This window comes from Aythya ferina (genome assembly GCF_964211825.1).
Source record: "Aythya ferina genome assembly, chromosome: 5".
NCBI lineage: Eukaryota > Metazoa > Chordata > Aves > Anseriformes > Anatidae > Aythya > Aythya ferina.
Genome location: NC_140301.1, coordinates 14478400 through 14491298, shown reverse-complemented (window position 1 = coordinate 14491298; position 12899 = coordinate 14478400). Strand labels below are relative to the sequence as shown.

General features: G+C 36.2%; 1 protein-coding gene across 13 annotated transcripts in view; it reads right to left on the bottom strand.

The window, feature by feature from the left end:
• LRRC4C (leucine rich repeat containing 4C) overlaps positions 1-12899 on the bottom strand; it is a 510287-nt gene that overhangs the window by 417169 nt on the left and 80219 nt on the right. The window contains exon 4 of one of the 13 annotated variants that reach the window (XR_014693270.1): positions 6379-6468. The exons of the other annotated variants lie outside the window; for them this stretch is intronic. The gene's annotated coding sequence lies outside the window, so the exon portion shown is untranslated. Of the gene's footprint in view, positions 1-6378; positions 6469-12899 lie in introns of those variants that run through there. 13 annotated transcript variants of the gene reach the window in all.

Sequence of the window (12899 nt, the reverse complement as noted above, 5' to 3'; positions counted from 1 at the left end):
TGCACTCCTGCCTCTTGTCTCCCTGTGCATATAGCCAAAGTTGCCTCATCCCAGGTGCAGAATCTGGTACTTGCTTCTGTTAAACTTCATGTGGTTGACAATTGCCCAGCCCTCTAATCTGTAAAACCGTCTCTGCAAGTCCTCTCTACCCTTCACAGAGACCACAGCTCCTCCTGATTTAATGTCATCCACAAACGTAGTATACCTTCAAGTCCTGTGCCCAAGTTATTTATGAAAACACTGAAGAGAACAGGTCCTAAAACGAAGCCCTGCAGAACCCGAATGGTGACTGGCTGCCAGCCTGATGACCCTCTTTACTATAACCCTTTGAGCCCAGTACATTTCAGACTGTATGGAGTCCACCCGAGTTGCTGCTGTGTCCCATGATCTATTCCACTGTGCTGGCCAGCCTGCATTTCAGCTGCATCTCCCATAAAATGACAAAGCTGCTCATCTAGAGGTTACACTGGTGCATATAGTTCTGGATGTAGTCCAGCCAGAGAGTCTAGTCCATGCACATACTCCTCTAAGGCATTGCAGCAGTTTAGAGGAAACATATCAGTGAGCTGACCAAGTTAATTCAATTCAATAAAATGTGAATGCTATGTTTCAAGTCTACTGTGCCCATTTTTTTTTTTAATTTTTTTTTTTTTTTTTTTTTCCAGAGGAGGAGAGGAGGCAGTAGAGTTTATTATGCTTTTCTAACATAAGGAAATTAAGCAAAATTATCTATTGGCATATCCATGCAGAAAAGCTAATAAGCAAGTCAACATCTTCAGTTAGTATTTGGGAAGCTATGGATGTTGGAACAGGAGTTCTATGAAGGAAACTATGCTAAGCATCTGATACTCAAGTCTACTGAGACCAAAGCTGGATCCATTCTGAAACACACAGGTTAGTCAAAACATGCATGAAGAAGCTTACAGGGACAAGTGTGAAAAAATAAATGGCATATAGTGTTAGATCCGTTCTTGAATAACATTCAATTTAGATAAAATTACTTCAAAAACTCCAAATTTATGTTATCTCCAGTGCCAAAAAATAGTCCAAAAACTTTGGCAGCACTTCACATTATGCATACAGCTGAGTATTTGTTTGGAAGAATAGTGGTGGATAGCAGTTCAGATAGAACCCCTCAGTAGCATCACTGGGAAATGCTGTATATTCAACAACAAAAAGGTGATGTGATATTTAAATACCAAGCTGTCTTAATGATCTATAATGTTGTGAATCTTGAAGTTTTTAACCCATAGTCTTTACCTTTTCTGAACCACTAAGTAGATAAAAACAACATAAACATTTTTGCCATGAAAGCATTAGAATAAAATTCTGTGTTTAGAATTTAATCCATCAGCTATCTAGTAGCTAAAAAAAACAAACAAACAAACAAACAAACAAACAAAAAAACCTGGACTGTTACTGAAGCTAGCCCTGCTAATAAGCAGCCTGACATGCTTAGTTCTCCCACTGTCATGGCTAACTGAAACTACTGCTTTTCTTACACTGATGATTAAATAATAAATACAGCATTATAACAGGGTAAGATAATGTAGAAGCCCATAGTGAATTACTTTTCTGAAAAGTAGCAGTTAATCCTACATGGAGTTCACATAACATACTAGAAATGTACATAGAATTCATAGATGTTCATAAACACAATACTAAGAGAAATACAAAGCTTATCAGGATAGCTCATGACCATTCCAATACTTCCCATGTTTCCCCATGCAGATTTTACTCTAGATATTCACTTGGACCTAACAGACACTGCAGAGTAATTTCAAGATTTGCACAGAAAAGCACACTGCAATTCTGAAGAAATTTCAGCTCATTTCCTCTGAGATGTTCCCCCCATGTGTACTAAAGCAGCCATTTTCTGCTTTGATTGCTTTTTACCCCATTATCTTACCATACAGTACTACTTTTTAGGCTCCCTTTCTAATCAGTTCACTAATGAACCATCCTGGCTTCCCATATCACAAGAAGTAAGGTCAGACAGTTCCTCTTGTGCCACTACCTAATACGTGCTAAACAACAACTTTGGCTGCAACAGAAAATCTCTAATTGCTAGTGAGTTTGTAAACATATTTGTTACAGAAAAAATCTAAGCTTCTGTGAGCTCATTTTCTGTATATTCCCAGCTCCTCATGATATACTGCTTCTTTCCTTTATTGGTATCTTTCATAAACAAAGTGTTATATTCACATATATACCAGAGATAGAGGTCAACTGGAACATAGTTCTATCATCAATATCATTTCTCTAGCCTATGCTTTGGGTATGTGGCAATGTTTCCCTGACTTATCTCAAAAAAAATACAAAAGGGACAACAGAGATATTTCTTAAAGAAGACTATCTCCCAAGAAAGCTCATGCACAACAAGTGAAAAGTGAGTGCTTGGAAGAAAGCAATCTGACAGGCACGTAACTCTCTGTAACAAATATGCCAGGGCACTTAAGACACTGCTATGGAAGTCTTTGTGACATTAATATGGAAGGTTTTTAAAAATACACACCAAAAAGAGATCTAGCTGCTGTTACCTGAAAATTTATTAGAAGTACTTAATGGTAGCAAGCTATTTTGTTTAAAACATCCCAAGTAACTCATTTAAAAGTAACCGCCACAATACACAAGATATTCTGAGTTAGTGTCTACCCATGAAGGTAATGATACAGACAAGAAGCCGGTTTTGTCAAAAGGATGGTTTATAGTTGATAAAGACAATCATAAAAGATCTGCCCTAAACAGTACAACCTATTTTAGAGGACATGCCAGACAGTATGATGTAACAGCAATACCATGGTTCAGGTGAATTTGTGAAGAGGATGATGAAGGAAGAAGGAAGAGACTGCACTCAGGAGCTTTTATTTTATTTATTTTTAAAACAACAGGAAAAAAAAAAAAAAAGGATGGGACAAGAACAAGAATGTACATTTGCAGTAGGGGTAAGCATCTCAGCGTTAGGCCAACTAGTTATAATTCTTGGGGCATAAACCCTAAAGGAGAAGAGAGATCTGAATTTGTTTAGCCAGGCTAAAGAAACACAAAAAGGCAATTTAATACCTGCCTACAGCTGCTTGAATGAGAGTTAGAAAAGATGGCTGAGATGCTTTTCTCCATAGCATGTGATGCTACAATGAAAACCTGTCATCACAGCTCACAGCTTGGACAGTTCAGGGAAAAGCAATCCCAGCAGGAAAGCAGGGCAGTGTGGGGACAGCTGCTGCAATCTCCATCCTTGAAATTGCTCTGCACAGCAATAGTTTTGACTTGAATTAGATTTTGAGAGCTCCATTTTAACCCAAAAAAGGTTAAAGGAAAAGATAGAACAGCAGAAAGCAAATGGTGTAACATATATACACACACCTGTCTTAGAATCACAGAATCATTTAGGTTGGAAAGGACTTTCAAGATCATCAAATCCAACCATCTATGACTAATACCATTGTGTGTATACACATACATACATATATATATATATATATATATATACACACACCTAAAATGCATTGGTATTAAGACAAATGTGAAATTATAAAGACATTATTTCCACAGGTAGGTAAGATACACCAGTGACTTGATGTGACAATTTATAGAAAGATTTGGGATGCGTCTGGTTAATATATACTTGGACTTCAGTATAATTCAGTGAGAAATTCTTAAAATTAATACATAGGAACTAGTGTCCAGTTTTAGTACTTGATTTACTGATATTGGAAACAAAAAATTTTAAAACCTTTCTTGATTTTCTGCTTCACTGGGTGTATAAAACTACCTCATTCTCCCACCCCTATTTTTTAAAAATACCTTTTTTTAAATGACACTAAGATCTCAGTCTAAAGCAGAAAATCTATACCATTAATTGAAAGAAAGCTATGGAATATTATGGCAAACATCCTCACGCTCATCAATAGCAGGAAAGGAATGATGGAAATGACGTTAAAAAAAAAAAAAAAACAGTGAAAGTATTCTAATTCAAAAGGACACCATGAAATATTTTATAGTAACAAGTATCTAACATCCATATTGACCTTAGTTGATTTCATTGGGTTTAATGACCCGTTAGGCACAGTTAATAGCCCAGAGCTTTGCTCTAAGCAATCAAATAAAAGTGCATTAATAGACAGAAGCATTCTGTCATTTAGCATTCACAAATAATTTTTGTTCAGAACTTAGTCACTGCTAACTCTCTGAAGTTTCTTCAGAAAATTCAGCTTTCCTTGCTAAGTATCCTCCACGAGTTACATCAGTCACAAAATACAGGCCAACTGGATAGAACCCTGGAAGACCACTAAAATTAAATTATTTATTTTGCAAAAACACTTCAAAACTTTTCAAACAGAGTACCTTTATCTTGGCAGCCATTATGATGTATAAGAACAACAACTGAAAAAAAAAAAACAACACACTATTAGTAACTAGCTCAAATCAAAATAATTCCTAGATGCAGTTCTCAGAAAAAGAAGGATCAGCTACCTTGAGCTCAGTTCTGTGCCTGACTGTAACCCTTAGCCCAGGGCTCAGCTCTCCAAAGCCTGTTTAGTACATTAAAAATGTGTGACCTTGGGTCACTTTTGATGAGAAAGTTATTTCAAGATGTGAGGAAGTTCAAGAGCTAAGACCATGAAAATAAAAAATTAAGGGAAATAAGTGTAGTTTTTGATACTGTGATCCTTATCACCTCAAAATATTAAAAATATTGACATTAAAAAGTTAAGAGTATAAAATGGAAATGGAAGACAATGGAAGATTGGCTTGTTTCAAGGAAAAATAAATGCTGACTTCCTCGCTTCACTGATAAGTGCTGGCAGCAGCACTAATCAGCTGCTCCACCATTGTCTAAAAGCATAACAATGTTAATTACTTATGGTTCATATTAGCCAATATATATTTGCTGACCTTATATATATTCTGTACCATTACAGGTGGTAAAAAGCCTGAATACAAAGAGGAGGTATTCCACAAGCATAAAGACATTTTAAAGGCCACACGGATGCAACCATATGAGCTGAAATTACATCACTGGTTGCCCTGCATAGGATGACGTGAATGCCCTCCACAGTACAAAATAGCTTTACAAAACTACTCTGTTGGGTGTCCTCAATGATTGTGGTAAGAAAAATAAATAAATATTATAGCAGAAAAAAAATTCAACTGAATTATTTAATCTTTACAACAGCTAGATACTTAAGTCCTTGAGTTTAGAGCAAGATGGTTCTCATTGTGCAATTTTTAATTTAAAACATGAATTACAAGATTTGAGCATTTGACCTCTTGAAGATGGCTGACATTTCCTCACTCTCAATACCCATACAACAAATGAAGGCCTCGATACCTGGTACATATACACAAAAATAATTTAAAAAGCTATCATATGGAGTGAAAAGCAAATACAGTTCAAGCATAAAAACTAGGAAGGACTTAGTAGGATTGGCTTTATATTTGGAAACATCAGTATCTAATTCCAGATGTATCTATTAATTCATATTTCATGCATAGTATTTAGAAAGATTTGATTCAAAGGAAAAAGAGAGGTGATGGTAAGGAGGCTTGGGGTTCTGCTTGACTGCTCCAGGTCTCTGCATGTTTTCAGGCAGCAGCCAAGAACAAATTTTTCAGAAGGGTTTCAAAAGCTCCAGGGATTTAAACCTTATCACAACCAAACTGCCTCCCTGGTCACGTCTTTCCAGCCTTTTTGAACTGGACCACTGAGAAAAAGTCAACATGGAATATCCAACATATCTGAGACAACGATGTTATAATGATTGCCCTGTAAAATAATGAAATTCTCACTTTTGTACTTCTTCATCTAACCCAAGATACCCATTCTCAGGCATCCCAAACCAGTTGTCAATGCCAAACATTAGTAACTACAATTACCTCTGCATAGACAACAATACTAGTTTAACGTACTTGAAAACTCCCGAGTTCAGTCTTATTCGTCATGGAGTAACAGCAATTACAGTTCTCTCTTTTCTGTCAGTTTACACAGTGACATACAGCCATTTTATTGGTATTGTTACTTACCATTACACTTCAATGGTTCTTTCATGTATTGAAAAGATTGCTTTAGACTCTCTAATCCACATATCTAAGAATAATTCAGGAATATCTATTAGACTTGAAAATACAAATAACTAAAATCACTCAGTCGTTACTGCATTCAACAGGTGAATGCATGATACGACAAATGGATCTAACAGAACACTTTATGAGCATACAACAAAGTCAACATTCACTGAGTGCTTATGGTTTTTTGAGAACATGCTGAGAACAGTTAAGTATAGTTCTTTAAATACATACAGTCAGTACAGCTGCTGCTTCTCAGCTGTGGTAATCACAGACAACAACTTTTTGAAAGATTTTCAAAACCAAAAATTCTTTGTATTCTGCTTGTTTAATGTAATGCCAGCATTCTCAATTTGCAGAGGCTAATTTTGTCTTTGACTCCTCTCAGCAAGAGCATGCCTAATAGACAGGAGGGAGAAAAAAAAAGAAAAGTGTCTGGCTGCTGGTAGTGGAATGGTTTTGCATGTAAGCTGACTTGCTCTTTAGAGACCCTTGGACTGATTAACCAAGTAGCAAATTGCTAAGTAGGAGTCCAGGTACTGTGTCCTTGAAATTATATGTAGCAAACCGTTCATCTGTGGAAATTAAAGGCTAGGGATAATGGTTATATCTAGAAAATGGGAGAAACTAAAGTTCCAAAAAGTACTTCTTAATGTACTAGAAGTATATTTGATGAATATAGCCAGTAAAAGCAGAGAAAATCTGTACTCTTCTGTTAGAAATAGCCAAATACTTGCCTAACAAATACGAAACTTGTTATCCTGTGAGTCTGAAACGAACACTATTACATATCTATTAAAGAATTTTCTATAAACATAAGCATGTATTTATCTCAGAATATTAACCCTGTAAAAGCAACCGGAGATAGAAAAATAAAGCACAGGATACGAGGAATGCATTCCGAAATGGCAGAACATCCTGCAGTCACTACAATGGCATAGTTCTTCTTGTGCTGTCACAGCTCTTAACTTCATACACTTCCATTAAGAGACGTTTCGCTTATTTGCAGATTTACAGGTTCAGCTCATGCTTTTTCATGCAAAGTTGTCTACATATTAAAAAATGTTATGTTAAGAGAAAAGTTCATTAGAACCTGTCTTTAAAATTCAGTGTCATTAAGACAGTATTGAATGACTAATTCTAGAAAGTAAGTTAAAAAAAAAAAAAAAAAAAAAAAGTAATAGTTGGCACAGTGGGTCTTTACCAAGGGTTTTTAACCAACTTATGAAAACTTGCTTGTTTCTGAAAACAGGAATGTTTTCCTTTCATTAACATTGAAAATTTACACATATTTGGCATTGGGGGGTTTCTTTTGTCCTTGAAACATAGGAGTAAAGGAATACATCAACTAAGAATAAATCTCATTGTCAGCTCAAACTAATCACTTCTGAACATAGCAGTAACAACGTATATTCAGTAACCCAGCAGACAGAGCAAAGCATCAGCTCTGAACACTAAATTGCAAATAAATTTTAAAAATGACAATGGGAATTTGAGAGCACAAATGAGCATTTATTCTTCAAATAGAAGAGACAGAAAACAATTATTTCCGTGCAACACAAAACTGAGGTGAGACATGACACTGAGTGTTGCATGCAGACTCCACAAGGAAAGAGAGGAAAGAAGGGGTGATGTTGCATGCCCATGGCCCTGGCCAGCCATCCCAGGTCACTCAATCTGATCCTAACTCATAACTACAAGCCTGGCCTGGGAGAGTCCCCACATGTCCCAGCCTCAACCATGAACTTTCCAGAAGTAAGAACAACTATCCAGAAAAACATTTTCTGGAAAGATCAAATCACATTGCCAGACTGATATTGAGACACACAGAACTCAAAGGACCAGAAAACTCACAGCTAACTCTTGCATTAAGGATGTTGGACAAAATCCTCCAAGCTTAAACTTAAAAACACACTTTTTGGATAAGGTTTCCTCAAGTAAAGATGGGTTTGAGGGCATGATTTTACTCAAGTTATTCTAACCAAACGTTCTCAAAATCTTAGGTGCACTCATCACCTATCACTCTGCTAAAAAAAATAAAATAAAAAAAATAGCAGTCCATTAGTCTTAAGCAGCTTGTGAGGATGTTTCTGTTTCACATGAATAAATTTAATTAGTACTGGGGGTGGCAGAGCTCCATTACAAAGGATGAAGGAGAAGAGTAAAATTATCCAACTGCAATAAGAACTATATCTTTTAAACAGCACTCTAAGTTTGTATTAAAACAAACAAACAAACAAACAAACAAAAACCAGACATATGGTCTGAGGTGCTCATTCTAAAAATGGGTGAAGCCACGGAGACTAAATCAACCTGTGTAATCATAACCTACACAGTCTGGAGCCGACTGTAGTACCCAGCAGATATCTCAGGAATGCTGTGCTGCTTGTTACTTTAAATTTCAATGTGCTGTTGCAAGTTGAGAGCATTTAAAGAGAAATAAAAATGGCCTTTTTGGCATGATGCTCTGCATTTTATATTGGTATGAAAAGTCATTGTCTTTTCTATTTGCTTTTTTACTAAGCAGCTGTGTTCACTACAGAAACATTAACCAACTCTATTCTATCCAAAAAGGCAAAAAAAAAAAAAAAAAAAATCTGCCTACAATAGGTACTGCTTACGCTTGCATTGACACCGTGTGTGGCACCTTTTATTCCTCCCATGAAACGATTTCATACAGGCTAGCTGTATCTGCTTTACATTGTTAGCGATTCTAATTATAGATATAAAACAGTTCTCTACCATAGACCACAAGGAAAGAGAGCTCCATTTCTCTGAAATTTCAGCCAGAACAGCTCTGGAGTTTTTAAACCAGATGTAACAGGCCTAAACTTGCTTTCAAAAGCCACAAATTGCACTTTGTGCTTACTTGTGCATAAAAGCCAGCCTAGAGGTACATTGACACTCATCTCACATTGTGCCATAAGAATGTGCAATTCAAACATGCTCAGAAAAGCTGCAGTATTATTTAAGAGAAAAAGATAACTATAAGGCTTGAGCAATCAGTGCAATCATATGCATTGTTTACATTACATTTAAAAAAAAAAAAAGAAACACGAGAAAAGTGGGCCTACTGCCCCCAGCGCTACTGAGAAAATCCTTGGCAAGTGAAGGAACAGAAGCTATTTAAATGAGCAGGAAAAACCCCTACAGGAATTTAACCATAAGAAATTTTAAAAAGAATGATCAATTGGCTATTGCAAGGAACACAGCAGAGCATATTATCATAAGACAACCACTAACGAAGTAAGGTTCTTTATTTATACGTTCTCTCATGAATAAAGAGTAGTTTGCTTTTTATACACACATACATGCATACGCTCAAAACTATACAGATACATACATGTATTTACAAACAAAATGCAACAAATTTGACCATAGACCCATACATACATGTATAGAAGAACACCCCAAATGCCGTAAATTCAGTTCTATTTTCAACCTTGAAATTGTGTCTAATGTACTTTTCTTGACTGGTACATGAAAACTAAGTCTGAGCTTCCTGAATTCACACTATTGAAATAACCAACATATGTTTGATCAGAATTGAGTTTGTGATTAAGCCTTTCTCCTTTCCCCCAGTAACCGTGCTTACGCTCAAGCAAAAATAAATAAAGTCTTAAGCAAAACAAAAAGCCCTGCAACATTAGTCATTACTAAGTTAATTATTCTAGCTATTTCCAGAAGGCCTCTCTAACATTTGCTGGTGCATGAATTTCCAATACTGTCTGAGCACTGCTGGCACTAGCTCCACTCAAACTGTCATTCTTAAATAATTTTACAGATGGGTCAGCCCATGAGTCTAAGATTCCAGGACACTCAAGAAATGCTTGCTGTGAAGGCTACTTAGTTTATAGGGCCTTAGTTGTACTTATCTCAAGCACAACAGAGTTATTCCAGTTAACGAATTCAAACAGTGAAAGCTACCAAGACATTAACAACTATAAGATCTCATTAAATTTACTCACTCAGTCTTAACAGACATAATTTCACAGATCCAAGGTGTGATAGTTTCAGAGATTGTGACAGTGATTTTGTTTACTTGGCTGTCTTGAGAAACTAGTCCTCCTCATCTCTGAAAACTGACTAGTGATAGCACACAGCCAGCAGCATTTTGCTCTACCTAATGCAGTTATCTCTAGCGGTAACTGCAAGCAGTTTTCCAGAAAAAAAAGAAAGAGAAAAAAAAAAAGTAATAAAAAAATTAATGCATGCATCCCATTTCCAGGCAATACTTTCCAAAGTTTCAACTATTTTCAGCTGGCACAGTTCCTGAAATTAATGTGATAGCAATATATCAAGCAGATGTCATTGAACTATGTTCTATGAACTCATCCAGTCTACTACTGATTTTTTTTTTCTTAAGCTTAGGAACAAACTTACAACAACAACAAAAAATCAGCATCCATAACAATCTTCAGTAGGGAGTTCTACAGGTTTCTCATCTCTTGCATAAATGCATCCTCATTTTGTTCTGAAATGAAAAACTGCTAGGTTTCCAGTACTACCTAAACATTGTAGGAGAAAAGAACTATTGAACTGAGATAGGCTCTCACCACAGTATTTTCATAGACCACTATGATAGTCCTCCCCAGTATTAACCACCTCTTACAAAGAGTAAAATAGTCCCAGATTGCTTAGTCACACCCTGTACAGAACTTGATCCACACCTCTCATCATTGCCATCCTACTCTCCTTTTCTACAGCATTCATTTTTTTCAGAAGCACACAGTATTCAGATATGCAGGCATACAAGAAATTACAGAAAAATACAGTGATATCCTAAAATTCTACATTATTCTACATTAATCTCTTCATCTTTCTTCAGCAAACCTAAACAGTTTCAAGGTATTGCAGTGCCCTCATTCCTGAACAGTCATGGTCAGCTCAGAGCCCTTCATTTTCAGTTCTGAAGCTGTGAGTTGCAAAAACTCCAAATTTACATTTATGACTGATCTCCACCTGCCATTGACTGCCCTGGAGCTGTCATGTACATCCATAGCTCTTCTCTACCAACCCACCTCCTCCATTATCCTGCATAACTACAGCTTTATCAGAAAACTTTGTCACATCACTGCTCATCCCCTCACCAAGCATCTTTTATGAATGACAGCACAACTACCACAGCGCAGCCCCTGGAACACCCCATCAGCACAGCTGCTGGCTTCCTTCCACAGAAGTCCCCTATAAAATATTTGAGATTGTGTCCCTAGAAAATATGGCATCAAAACCATGCCACTTCATTTTTGCAGTGAAAGTTTCTTCCTCTTCTTTTCTGGGAAGAAGGGGAAAGGGTGCAATTGAAAAGTAGAAATAAACGTAGGAACCCATCATTCAGAATTTATTATTTTATTTTATTTTTTTTTACAAACCAGATAACTGACTAGAGACAAAGGAGACCAATGACATAATTTTGCAGCAAGCTTATAGTGTTTTCCTTGGAACAGAAATGCAGATAGTGGTAACTGACCTGATCCAAGTCACTTTTCAGATTCTCAGAAATGCCTCCTTTCATGAAAGTCAGGAGAGCTTTTCTTATAACTATTTTCAGTCTTGGAAGACAGGAGCCCCAGGACAGTTAAAGAAATTTTAACCCAGTACAGAGTTATCTGATGTAATAATAGGAAACACATTAGAAATGGCCATAGATTAACAAAACTGACTCAACTCCCTACAGATAGTAACACTCAGCATAGTTTATCTGCCAGTCAAGCTATTAACATTTCCAAAATTTTGTCTGCCTACTAGTACACACCTTCTAATAAATCCACAATATTTGAAAGTTATGAAGGACAATCCAGAACAAGGAGAAAAGTTACATCATTTAATAACCCTAGAACACAGTTCCAATTTTAAGTAATGACATCCTTTTCATAGAAAAGACTCCTTCAGAAGAGAGCAAATAAAGTCTTATCTTTCACATAGATTGAAAAATGTTCTGTAACAGTACACTACATTTCTGTCTTACCTGGATTCTGCTGTCCATCCTGCCTATTTCTGCTGCCTCCCTGGGAAACGGCACAGGAAATTAATTGCATAGACTTAAAATAATTTATTCAACCTCAAAAGAGGGAGACAGTGTGAAAGGCAGCACTACTTGCCAAGGGCAGAATCCACTAGTCTAGCTGCTAGTAAGTGGCTGGCAATAATGAATAGGAGTCCCAATCCCACTGCAAAAGACCTGTGCCTTCTCCTCACCATAATCCGTCTTTTTTTTTTTTTTTTTTTTCAATAAAAAAGGAAGATATAATGAATTTTAAAACATATTCTCTCAAAATCTTCAGAGTTGTGGATTTGAAAATATCAAGTGGTAGATTTGAAGGTATCAGTTATTCTTCGGTTTGTGCAAATAACAAAGGGTTGCATTAAGTCTCAAATAAATGCAAAAAAAAATTCTTGAATATATCCTGTACTGCTCAATAAAATAATATCCAAGTTAAATGTAATGCTCTACTTGAGTGAATTAGACAGTTAAAGATCAATCATGGGGATGGAGAGAAAGAAATCTATTCAATACCCTTTTTTCTAATCCAGTAATTGTTCAGTCATAGTTGTCTTTAACCGTAAGACTCAATGTTTTTTATTCATGGCAATATAAAATACTCAGAGATGACTTTTTTTTTTCCCATACAATACTTTAGTTGCCTGCCGTCAGGTTGTCATTTCACAGCAGATCTTCAGAATTTTTTCATTATTATATTTTAATTTCATTACCTATGATTTAAAGTTCAATTTCAACCACATCATCAGAGCAGCTTTCCTACAGCTATGGGATCTCCATATATTTTTAATACAAGCTATTCATCAGCACTTCTTTGTAATTAGGCAAA